This window comes from Saimiri boliviensis, chromosome 19, assembly GCF_048565385.1.
Source record: "Saimiri boliviensis isolate mSaiBol1 chromosome 19, mSaiBol1.pri, whole genome shotgun sequence".
NCBI lineage: Eukaryota > Metazoa > Chordata > Mammalia > Primates > Cebidae > Saimiri > Saimiri boliviensis.
In genome coordinates this window covers 7,258,707-7,271,395 of record NC_133467.1, presented here as the reverse complement: position 1 = coordinate 7,271,395, position 12,689 = coordinate 7,258,707, and positions in this window count along the sequence as shown.

Here is a 12,689-nt window from a genome sequence, read left to right as displayed (position 1 = left end):
TACAAATCAAAACTAAGCCTTTACCACTGTAAGCACTAGGAACATAGCAGTGACCAAAAAAAGCTTTTTATCTGCCAGTAATGCTGATGAAGATGAATATAAATTCTCATCTTCTAATGTGCTAATTCAATCCCTGGTGGGCATTCTGTATAGTAGTAAAAAGCACAAGCTGTGAAGAGAGATGAACTTGGGTTTTGAACTCTAATTCTACCACTTACTGGCTCCAATGTTAATTAAGTTACTTAAACTTTAGCATCTATTTCATCATGAATTAAAGGAGAATAATGATCCTATTTCAGGGTTTTAGTTAAATTTTCAGTTAAATTTGTTGCCATAAAAGTATTTTTACTCCTTTCCATCCTTTGAGCTATAACAAAAGTGACTAGAGCAATGAACAGATGTGGGGGGCGGGGGGACAGGGGAGAGAGAGAGAGAACGAGAGAGAGGGAGAGATACAATTTCCAGTGAAATGAGGAAATTACTTTAAACCTTCATCACATATTTTGAAAAAAGTAGTTGCCAAATATGATTTTCATACTAAATGAGAGATAATGCCAAGAACTGACACATACCTCTTCTGAATTTTGGAAGGGTTATATGTCATGTATCAGAACTGAGATTTTCAGGCCTCATGGTCAATATCTGCTGATCCTACACACAGGATAAGTGAGTAATATTAAAGAAGAGGTCAGGTTCAACGGCCAGAGAGGTTGGAGTTGGGGTGTGTGGAGCTGAAGGAAGAATGCCATAGGACCCCTTCCTTGTTATCTGGAACACACCTTCTCAGCAGAGGGAACTGACCTGGGCCTAAGGCAGGGTGAAGGAGGAAGGAGGAGCTGTGGGCAGCCTTGGCACTGATTATGGGATAAAGCTTAGCAGAGACACACACCATCACAGATGTTACAGAAAGTGTATGTCCAAAGAGACTCTACCCAAAGCAGGGAATGGTGAAAATGAAGAGAATCTGTGCCTCAGAGTAGAGGACGGGAAGATGGGATGAGCGAATATCTGGAGTTAAAAACAAACAAAAAACTGTAGCTGAAGTTTTGGCTGAAAGAACTCACACTCACAATGCTCACTATAGGACGTAATATCGCTAAGATATCATTGGCATCAAGGAATTGGAGTTATTTTACTTTAAAACCCTTTAAGTAGCATATAAACTATCTACAGAAAGTTGCATAAAACATACATATGCAGTCAAACAAACACTTCCAAAGCAAACATCCATGTAAGTATCCAGAGACCCTTTCTAGGGCGGACATAGAAAACTGTAAGCACCCAGAATCTCCCACTGTGACCCGTTGGTCATTCACCCTTCTTCTCTGCCGGAAGTAGTACATGCTGATTTTTATAAGAAACAATTACTTCCTTTTTCATAAATTTGCCTCTTCTCTATGTTTCCCCTAATTGATGTGGTTTGATTTTGCTTATTTTTAAAACATTATACAAATTGATGATACCATATGACTTCATAAGGTCAACATTATGTTGTAGAGGTTCATTCAGACTGTTGCATATCGTGGTAATTTATTTTTGTGCTTGTGTATAATAGCTTGTTATGAATATATATCAAAATTTACTTAATCTTTCTTGTCTCAATGCCTTGGTTCTGCTTGTATTTCTACTACTTTTTCTTTTAACATGAAGAAACATTTAAAATTTGTGAGATATTGTTGGCATTGCATGATTATCTTGAGATAAAAGACAGAATATAAAACATTAAAAAAAATACCAAGGACTAAAATGCTGTTCTCCCTACCTTCCCAAAGAGCCTTGCCCACTAGGATAGCTTTTATTTAGCCTTGTTGTTTTTAAAAACAGATGGAGAATGTCCATCAATAGTGCATCACTTAGGTTTACCTAGTATCTAAATAATGGGTACCTTACAGGTATTAAAAATAATCAGATAAGTTGCACAACAATGTAAATGTACTTAACACTACTGAACTGTGTGCTTAAAAATAATTAAGATGGTAAATTTTATGTTATGCATATTTTACCAAAACTAAACAAAATAAACATTTCAAAAGTAAAAAAATACACATTTCTATATTTATAAAAGTTTTTCCATTTTTCCTGTGTAAACAGAATAAAATTCATATGAACTTTGAGAGATTCTCTCCTTGTCATTAGTAGTAGTAAAATTGTTTATATATATACAATGCATATATTAGAGTTAAATAGTTAAATACAATTTAATAGTAGAGTTAAACAGAAGCATAATGAAAATCTCATTTAGATTTCAGCTATTAATGAGTCAGGATGGTGTAAATGATAACCTAGGTTAGTCCAACTTCTTCAGATTGTAAAATTGTAGGTCACTAAAGGGAAAACTTAATTACTAAGAGTGTAATAAGGGCATTTTATACTTTTATTTTATGCATAACTTCAGACAAGTAATTAAATAAAACTTGTTCTCTGGAAACTGGAATAGAGAAGTAAGGCAAATGCTTCACTCTATGTCTCTTGGAGACTGGTTTCTCTCACGTTTTTCCCTCTGCCTACATTTCTCTGTAAATGTGTTTCTTTCTTTACCTTTCACGACTTGTTTGGAACCTCATCTTTAATATGATCCAGTGTTCCTGAACAATAACACTTATATACATCATCTGGAAAAGGAAAAGGAGGTGTCCCTTGGTTCAGATCATTGAGAATGAAAAAGTTGTTTTCATAGATCATCTTTCAGGGTTTTTTTTTTTTTTTTTTTTTTTTTTTGAGACGGAGTTTCGCTCTTGTTACCCAGGCTGGAGTGCAATGGCGCAATATCGGCTCACCGCAACCTCCGCCTCCTGGGTTCAGGCAATTCTCCTGCCTCAGCCTCCTGAGTAGCTGGGATTACAGGCACGCGCCACCATGCCCAGCTGATTTTTTGTATTTTTAGTAGAGACAGGGTTTCACCATGTTGACCAAGATGGTCTCGATCTCTTGACCTCGTGATCCACCCGCCTCGGCCTCCCAAAGTGCTGGGATTACAGGCGTGAGCCACCGCGCCCGGCCATCTTTCAGGGTTTTTATTTGCCAGAAATAAGATCTCATATAACAAGCTGGAGCAGAGTAGGATTTAGTGAAAGAGATTAGGTAGCTCTGAAATTCTTCTTGTTAAAGAACCAAGCTTGAATGTTACTCAACTAGAAACAGAGCATCCACCTTAAAAACCCTGCTTTTTCTCAGTTCCTCTGACAGCAGGGAGTAGACGCTGTAAAGTCCATTAGCTTATTGAGGGGAACTGCATTTCTGCAATACTCATGGTTTCCTCAGGATCCAGTCTTTTTGCTTGTAGAAGTTACTTCCGTTTATGCTCTGCTACCTGAGTGTATCTGGTTGATAAAACCTAGATTATGTGTTAAATTCTAGCTGATTTGCTTACAATTAATTAACCCAATGTTATACAAATACTCAATTGGACCAAATTATATTTAATCCAGCAGAATTTTTTAAGTATTTGTGATTTCTACTACTAAAGTGCTTTGAACACAATATTAATAAATCATGTTCTTTATCCTCCAAAAACCTACATTATGGTCAGAGACGATATTGGATTATTGCCTTAATTTGTGATATTTTAAAAATACCATTCACAGTCTGAAGGATTCTATTATTCTATTGTCTATGTATTGTATATGTGTACAGTAATTAATTCTATCCCCAACGCTGACCTGGTAAAAAGGAAGGAATGTTCTATAGGTAACATTTGACTTGAGTTTTGGATTAAAAGTAGGTGTTCTATAGGAAATAAATGGCAGGAAGATATTTCGATGTTGAACAAAGGCATGAATACAACACAGACTGTCTTCAATCAAGGATTCATTGAAAGAAGCAGACCAGGTGTGTGTGTGTACACATGCATGTTTTTGTGCATATATATGTGTATGTATGTGTGGTGTGTGTGTGTATTTGTGTATATGTATGTTATACGCAGGCAGCCTGCTATGAGTTGAGTTGTCCGTATACCAAAAGCATTGGTTGAGGTCCTAATCCCCAGCACTCAGAATGTGAACGTACTTGGAAATAAGGTGGTTGTGAATGTAATTCGTTAAGATGAGACTCTAATGGAGAAGCATGGGCCAAATGCAATATGACTGGAGTCCTTATAAAAAGGGAACATTTGGGTACAGAGGCATGCACACAAGGAGAACACCTTGTGAAATGAGAGTATCGCTGAAAGAGGGGTCATGACTCTACAAACCAAGGCGTGCTGAAGATTGTTTGCAAAGCACCAGCAGTCAGGAGAGAGACATGGAATAGCATCTCCCTTAGAGCCAACAGAAGAGACCAACCCTGATTTCAGACTCCTTGATTTCAAACTTAGAGCCACTAGAAGTATAAACAATACATTTCTCTGTCTGTCTGTCTGCCTGTTTCTCTCTCTCTCTCTCTCTCTCTCTCTCTCTCTCTCTCTCTCACACACACACACACACACACACACGCACACACACACACACAGGATTAGTTATAGGAATCTGATTTCATGCATTTTTAAGACCTGGATAAACAGTCTCTGTAAGACTGTTTGGCTACTGAACTGTCTTCATGTCTCACGATGGAGATTTGGAAGTCCGCAGGGCCAGTAGCCAGGAAGCTACGATGGATGTAAAGTGAGAGAGAGCAAGAAAAGGCTGGAATCCACAAGCAGGACCTGGAACCCATGCTAGCTCCCACTGCTTCTGATCCTTCATGATGGAATGAAATGGGAGGCTCTGTCATGGAGTCAGCACACACCTGGTCCAGGAGTTGGAGGAGCCGAAGGAAGATTTCAAGGAAGGCAGAGCAGCTGCAGGCCCAGTCACTGCCTTATTACAAGATGAGCCAGCAGGGAAGTGACAGTGCGTGGGAACTACGAAATGGCTGCAGCTCCATTTTAACCCTCCAAAATCTCCACAAGAATTCTCTGGAGCACTACGCTAACCAAAAACATGTGGAGAAAAGAATTTGGGGGAAGGTAGTTTGGTAGAGCCAAGTTAATGCATTGCAAAGCCACCACCCGTGGTAGACAGCCAGGAGTTTTGGGTATTATTGTAAGGAGATGGGAAGTAGCTAAATTTGACGTTATAGAATATTGTCTGTATTAATACTCTCTAAAATAATTGTTGAAATCTCAGCTGATTTTCACTCACTTTCTTATACTACTATATATAAATATGTATTTCTAGCCCTTTAGTAATGGCCTGACCAAATCCATGCAGCTTGCCTTGCTTTATATAACTTGCCTCAATAAAGAACTTCTTCTCTCAATGCTGTTTGGAATCAACTTCAGGAATAGAAAATACTCCTATTTCACTGCATTCTCTGCTCTTTCCTTCTGCTCCTCCTCCTACCTCCCAGCCATTACTTATAAGACTGTTTTTAACCCTGCCCAAAACCTTACTTTCTCTATCACTTGGTGGAAGGTTTGCATAATTAGTTGCATTAATTTTATAATAAATTATTTTTTGGTTAATGGTATCTTAGTTAGCCCACCTCAGTCTAAAATCTAAATATGCTTTGTTTTCCTTTTTGCAAACAGTATTATCCATCATTTTGACTAGCACCTAGGTTTTACAGTTAAAGATTATTTGCAAATACGAAATACTAAATAGACTGCTCTTTAGAAACTGTTTCCCACCTCATTAGTCCTTTTGACTCTTCAGTAACCTTTCTCTTATGTTAAACGTTCAGGTGACAAAAGTGTGTTAGAATTATTTAACTTCTTCAAGTGATTACTAATTTCCAAATTCATCTCATTAATTTCATTACAACAGCTTTTTAAGTAAAACTCTCTTTTATAAAAATAAAAGCTGGCATTTGGAGACTCAGAATGGGGAGGGTAGATGGAGGATGTGGGATAAAAATCTACAAGTTGGTTATAATGTACACTATTTGGGTTACAGGTGCACTAAAATCTCAGAATTCACCACTACAAAATTCATCCATGTCACCAAAACCCAGTTGTACTCCAGAAGCTATTGAAATAAAAAATATAACAAAAATATAAAACAAAAGACATTTTATGATACTTACATTTATTTTCTTGACTCTTGCATATGAATACACACTGTATATTTTGTAATCACCTTTGATTCAAGGAGCAGAGACAGCATTTCACAACCAGAAAACAATGCTGCTTTGTGTGTATACACACACACACACACAAACATTTGAAATACTTATTTCTGCAAGTACAATAGACTGTAATAACAGTGAATCAACATTGTTTCTTCAATTACATTTTACTGTTAATTTTTTCTTATAAAATATCTTGTTTAGTCACATTAAAAATAGTGTAAGTGGCTAAATTACAGTCGAAACCAGAATATACCATTTTCGTACCTGAAATATAGAATTATAAGAAATTCGAGTTCTTCAGAGGAGTAGCAAATATTGAAGAACTGTGAACAGCATGACCGTATAAATCATGACTGCTACGGAAAATGGGAGATACACTGCCTAGAATATTGGAAGTGACAGCAGGTGCCATTCTGTTTAAGTCTTACAGAGTCATCACCAGATACGTTCAACATCTTTTCTCCAGTTTTGTCTATTTTAAAGTTATTTCAGTCTATTGAGTTAAATGTAAGATTATTTTATAATATATTTCAATTTTAATTGTTTTTTTTTTACATTTTCCAATGTTTTTTATGATATTTATTTCCAGACAGAAGTATTAGCTTGCATTTGAGCAACGGAGCGTAGAAACCACAATTTTCCATTTGTAACTAGAAAAAAGAATATTAAATGACAAAATACCTCTTCTTAATAACCAAAAGAGGCCAAGAAACACATCTTACTTAGTATTTACTAAATAAATATACTTGGTAAATATATGAAAGTCGTGAAAAATCAAGTAACACTTTTTAAACCATTAAGCGATTTGTCTGCTAAGATGATTATGCCATAGTGCAGGAAGACAGAGTGCTCACCTGTCACCTACTCACACTGTCTTCATCCTAGTCTTTTTCAGCCTGGTTTTGTGGCCTGTGAAATGAGTATAATGTTTGCCTTTCAGGTTGGGTAGTGATAATACGTACAAAATATCTTGGAGAGCCTCGTTGTTAGTAGGCATTCCAAATGTTTGCTTCTGCTGATGTTATATGATAGACTAATCTATTATTAAGTTATAATATAATAGATGTAATTTTCTGATATAATTACCATTATTTTTGCTTATTCTATAATTATGCGAAGTCAGAAATGTTTATTGTAGAGTGCAACATCACATTTATTTTATTTTATTCTTAACTTATTTTAGGTTCAGTGGTACATTTACAAGTTTGTTATATAGGTAAATTGCGTTTCATAGGAGTTTTGTGTGCAAATTGTTTCATAATCCAGGTAATAATTAGAGTAACTGATATGAAGCTTTTGATACCCTCATCCCACCCTTCATCCTCCACTAGCTCCTAGTGTCTGCTTCTTCCTTTCTTTCTGTCCATGTATACTCAATGTTCAGCTTCTGCTTAAAAATGAGAAGATGTGGTGGTTGATTTTCTGTTGCTGTGTGAGTTCACTGAGGAAAACTTCCTCCAGTTCTATCAGTGGTGCTGCAAAGGACAGGATCTTGTTCATTTTCATGGCTGTATAATATTCTGTGGTGTCTATGAACCACATTTTCTTTATTCAGTTTATTGCTGAAGGGCACTTAGGTTGATTTCACGCCTTTGCTATTGTAAAAATAGTGCCGCTCACATTTTAAAAGTACCCTTGATGTTTAATCTTTCTCCTGTTTTCCTGCTGCTATAGCACCATGCCTAATGTTCTCAAAGCTACATGGTCATTATTTTTTGTAACTCTAAAAGCTTCTCTTATATGATAATGCATTGCTTAGCGCAGGTGGCATAAATGTGTCCATCTTAATATACTGATTAGTTTTATTAGAATCCTGACAGAAAATATGATATGATCATAGAATTTAAAGTTAACTTTCATCTTTTCTTGAAAGTAGAAATTATTTTTGAGGCATTCCCGAGGCACAGGCATTAAGTATCTACCCAGTTACTTCTGGAAAGAAAGAGGCACTCAATCTAATTTACCTATTTATTGTCTCAATAGCTGTAGTTACTAGAAAAATGATTCTTATATTGACCAAAAATTCAGCGATAACTGCTATTCATCAGTCTTACTTCTGCTCATTGCGACATCAACCAGTTTACATCTTCCTCCATATCACAGATGTTGATAGAATACTCTGTGCCTTAAAGTCAAGTTTAAAATCTTTGCATGCTTTATATTTTTCTCTAATTTACCCAGCAGTTACTTCTTTGCATGCCATATTTCAGTAAGTATTATAGCGAGTAGCAAGCTGTTTCTAGCTTCCATGTTTACTCTTTCCAAGGGAAATGAGGAAGTATTTTAAACTTGTATTGTCTCAACTGTGTCTGAAATGACAGCTTCATGCTATTCACGGAGTAGCTCTGTAATAACATCATTTCTCCTTGGTAAAATCCTATTTATAATGAATGATCCAGACTGCCTGTACTGTGGCACTTAAAATGTTCCAAATTAAAAACATTAACTCAATTAGTTTGTGTTAAGAACATTCTGGAGGAATGAAGCAATATAGGCATTTGAACATTGAGAAGGTTGGGAAGTGTTTAGAGCAAAGTTTAGGCCTGATAGCTTCAGTCACAGCTTAGGAACAGCAAAATGGACAATTATATGTTAATTGCTTTGGCGGAAGCAGAAAATCTCAGCACTTAACAACTTACTATGTAGCAGCTGATGATGCTTGATTATTTTTAAAAGATAAGGAATTGAATTAGATATTTATCATGTACACACATTCCTCCCATTTTGTTTAAGCTAAATTACTCCTTGATTTCTAAATATTTGACATTTTCCATTTTAGGAGTGTTTTGCAGGCTGAAGGTATCAACATAGGAATTTTGACAAATTCCAGCATACCTTTAGTGAAACAAAGATTTATTAACTTGTTGCATCCAGGAAAAGTACACGTGATGAGGCACTATAGACTGGATATCTTAGTAGGAAGAGAGAGGTTTTTTTGTTTGTTTGTTTGTTTGTTTGTTTGTTTTTAGCAGAATTTAAGCTTACATTGAATAACTGTAAAGAATGATTACAGGAATGGAGGGACTAGTTCTCCCTTAAACATCAGACGAGACTAAATTATGGGTAAGTTACTGTTAAGAAAATTGCCAAAAGGTAAAGTGTTGTGTGACTTCAGTTGTGTCTGTGTTTTAGTTTCCGGTAAGAATATCATGGTCTGATTACTGTCATGGCTGAGAGGGAGACTCAATGTGTCTTATCTTGGGAATGAGACTTGTAAACATGTCTGAAAAGCCCTTGGCTGAAGCTGTGCGCCTGAATGGAAACTCAAGGTTGATTCTCAATGTCCAGATGACTCACATGGCTAAGATTCTTCAAACAAGAGGGCATGTTCCACTCTTTCTGATACTGTTTCAAATAGTAAAGTTTTTGATAGTCTATGATTTTAGAAAATAAGTTGTTTTAGCACCTTGTCCTTGATATTGCTAAACAATACCATTTTTTAAAGAGCTATAATTTTTTGTGAATAAAATATAATCATTTAAATGCACTATAATTTATACCATCATTCATATTTACACCATTAAATTTTTTACATATTGGGCAATTGTTCTAGTACAATTCTATTTAGTATAAGAAAAATAAATATTGAGTAGTTGATCTAATACAATTCTATTTAGTGCAAGAAAAAACTATACAGTCAAAGTGAAGAAAAAGCATTAAATTTTCATTCTCAGAAGACAGGGTGTTCAACCTTCAAGAGATAGATTGCTTTGAAAGACTGTGTAGTATTTTGCTTAATTGATTAATGACTTCTGAAATTTTAGCTTCAGGGACTTTTGAAGATTAATTTAAAATATAATACTGCTATTGATTAAAATAATAATTGGCCTGTTATTTAAGGGTTGTCTTTCTCCTTCAAATGAACTTGTGCTATTTCTGAAAAAAAAGTGCCAGATCATCAACATATGAAGTAGTCAGAGTACAACTTGATGATGTTAAAATGTATCATTTTAGCGTCATTAATCTTTACTTTTCAAGGAAAGGCAATAACTAAGGGGTGAAATTGTTATAACCAATGAAAAGTTAAAGGATGCCCAGTCCGGAGGTATAGAGTATCTTTCCTACCACAGTTCCATGCAAACATTAATTTTTTGCTGTAAATGCAATGTCAGCATCTATAGACTTTGAATAAGAGCAGTTTCTTTTGCTTAATGAGGTGATGTAACCTGTTAATATTTCAGGTCACTACCTTGAGAGATTTCAGTACTTAAGCAATTTAGACTCACAGAAAAAGAGCAGCGGGAGAACAAATAGATCAATACATGATTGCTAAGGCGATGAGAAATTTGTAGCACTTCACTTTCAACATAAGGGATTCTAAGAAAAGACAAAATGTTGTGCGAAAATGTGAAAAATAACCAGTTTTGGCCAGGCAGCAGTTATTCCTGTGGTACAACGTAAGCAAAAATATACAGTGAAATTGGTTTGCTATAAAAGAACAAGTAACATTAATGAGATACACACAGGAAATATGTGATAAAATAGTCTGTTATGTCTTAGAATTTAACAAAAGGCAGACTCATCCTGTAGGTATCCGATGAGGTATAGTTATGGAGTCCTTATCCTAAGGTGATTTCATCAATAAGGAAATGAACTAGCAAGCACCTAGAGGCTAATGATGCTATGATGTATCAGTGTCTTTTAAACTCCATTAGCCAAGGGCAAAAAGAATAGAGATGACAAATACTTCATTAACAAAAGTGCAATTATGAAATAAACTTATAGGAAAATATTAAAGATTTAGATGTGATATTGATGGATTTACATTTTGGGGGTACTAATATCAATTATGTTACCATCAAAGAGATAATGACTATGAAATAATTTTGTTAATTAAAAATTCCTACACAAATCAGTTGATTTTGACAAAATAACAGTGTACACTATAGATTGTAAATGAGGAGATTTAAAAACTTTGATGTGAATGTCTGTAATGTCAACCAAAAGCTAAGAGAAGCTGCATGCCTACAGGAAGCAAGTGTTATTTCTTGGTCTAACATTGCCTATGACAGCTAGTTTAACTCTGCCTAATTCTGGACATCAGCTTTAGCAAGTTCACTTAGCAAAGTGAACTAGTTCTGTAGTGTTTCACTAGGCTCTATCAGTAATAAAATGATTTGTTTGATATCTAATCTGTTCAGATTCAGAGTCTTTTTTCAAAATAACAATCATCCTTATTTCATGGAAACTTTGAGAAGTTAAATAATGTTTCCAGTATCAGAAAAAGCTTTCAGCTTTGATTCAGTCTCTCTCAACAGCCCTTCTCTTCTAACCCTTCTAATATACAGATGCTCCTCAATTTATGATGGGGTTACATTTGGATAAACTTATTGTACTTTGAAAATATTATAAGTCAAAAATACATTTTTAACAGAATATTTTCAACGTATGATGGGTTTATCTGGATATAATCTCATTGTAGGAAAACACAGTTATAAAGTTGAAAATTCCTTAAGTTGAACCATTGTGAGTTGAGGACCACCTGTGACAGTCTTGGGAGAGTAAACTTTGAGGCGTGGTCTACTTTGGAGCAGAAGTGCAGGGCATATACCCTACACATATACCCTGATTTGGCCTATTGTTGTAACTTTTGTCTCTAACCTGTGAAGATGGCAAAATTATCAATCCTCTCTGGACATAGTCTTGATCAATAATATTGTAGAAATCCTCTGAGTGGCATTCATCTCTACTTTCCGTGCCATATTTTAAATTTTCATATTTTTGTTCCTTTTCCTTTTTAGACTTGAGTCCTAATGTATAGCTTGCTTTAATTAGCTCAATTTAAACATCTTTAGTATTCACTTTCACCGTGTTTATCAGCGTTACCATCTAGGGAGTGACTGTGTTCTGAACTCACGCAACAGTCTCAAATCAAAATGTCTTAACTGGTTGGAACTACATCTTAACAAAATAATTTAAAATGACTAATATGATCTGTGTCTATGCATATCAATTAATATTTAAGGTTTTTAAATTCAGATAAAGACTGATGCCTATATCCAGGTTCAGTTTCACTTTCAGAGTCTATGATCAATTTTGATTGGAATCAGTAAAAATTTCAACATTATCAGCTCTTCAGTTTGGGCCTGAACATCAAGCCACAACTGAGCCCAGTTTGCCTCTAGACCTGTGCCCCCAAGAGGAGTTCTGACAATTGCTCTCCTCTTGTGCACAACAGTTTCTGAGTATCTTTCTTAATTTTTATCTGTTTTCTCTTTGCCGTTTTAGTGTCAGAATTCTGTCCCAAGTCTGGAATCTAGAAAAGAACCCATTCAAATCATGTTTCATAGAACAAACCAAATCAGTCATCTAAGAACTGAGACAGGAATTTCACCTCAAGGCAGAATTTATTTAAGAAGCGGGTTTTATGTGCTAAAATCTGTTAGATTCTGTAGGTACAACTTTGACTAAAACAAAATGATTCTGCCGTTATTTAACTTAAAGGCAATGTGAGACGAAGGCCAATTACACAGGATTGGTTTATAGCTGCTGAAAAAGTCTTAAAAAATGAACAAGCTTTCTTCTGTATTCTCATAACACTTCTGATACCAAATGCATGCCTCTTCCATACTAAGCACGTCTCCAAATCTTCGAATACTAATTGGTGTCCTACAATTCAGTCTAGTTCTGACACTGTCTACCAG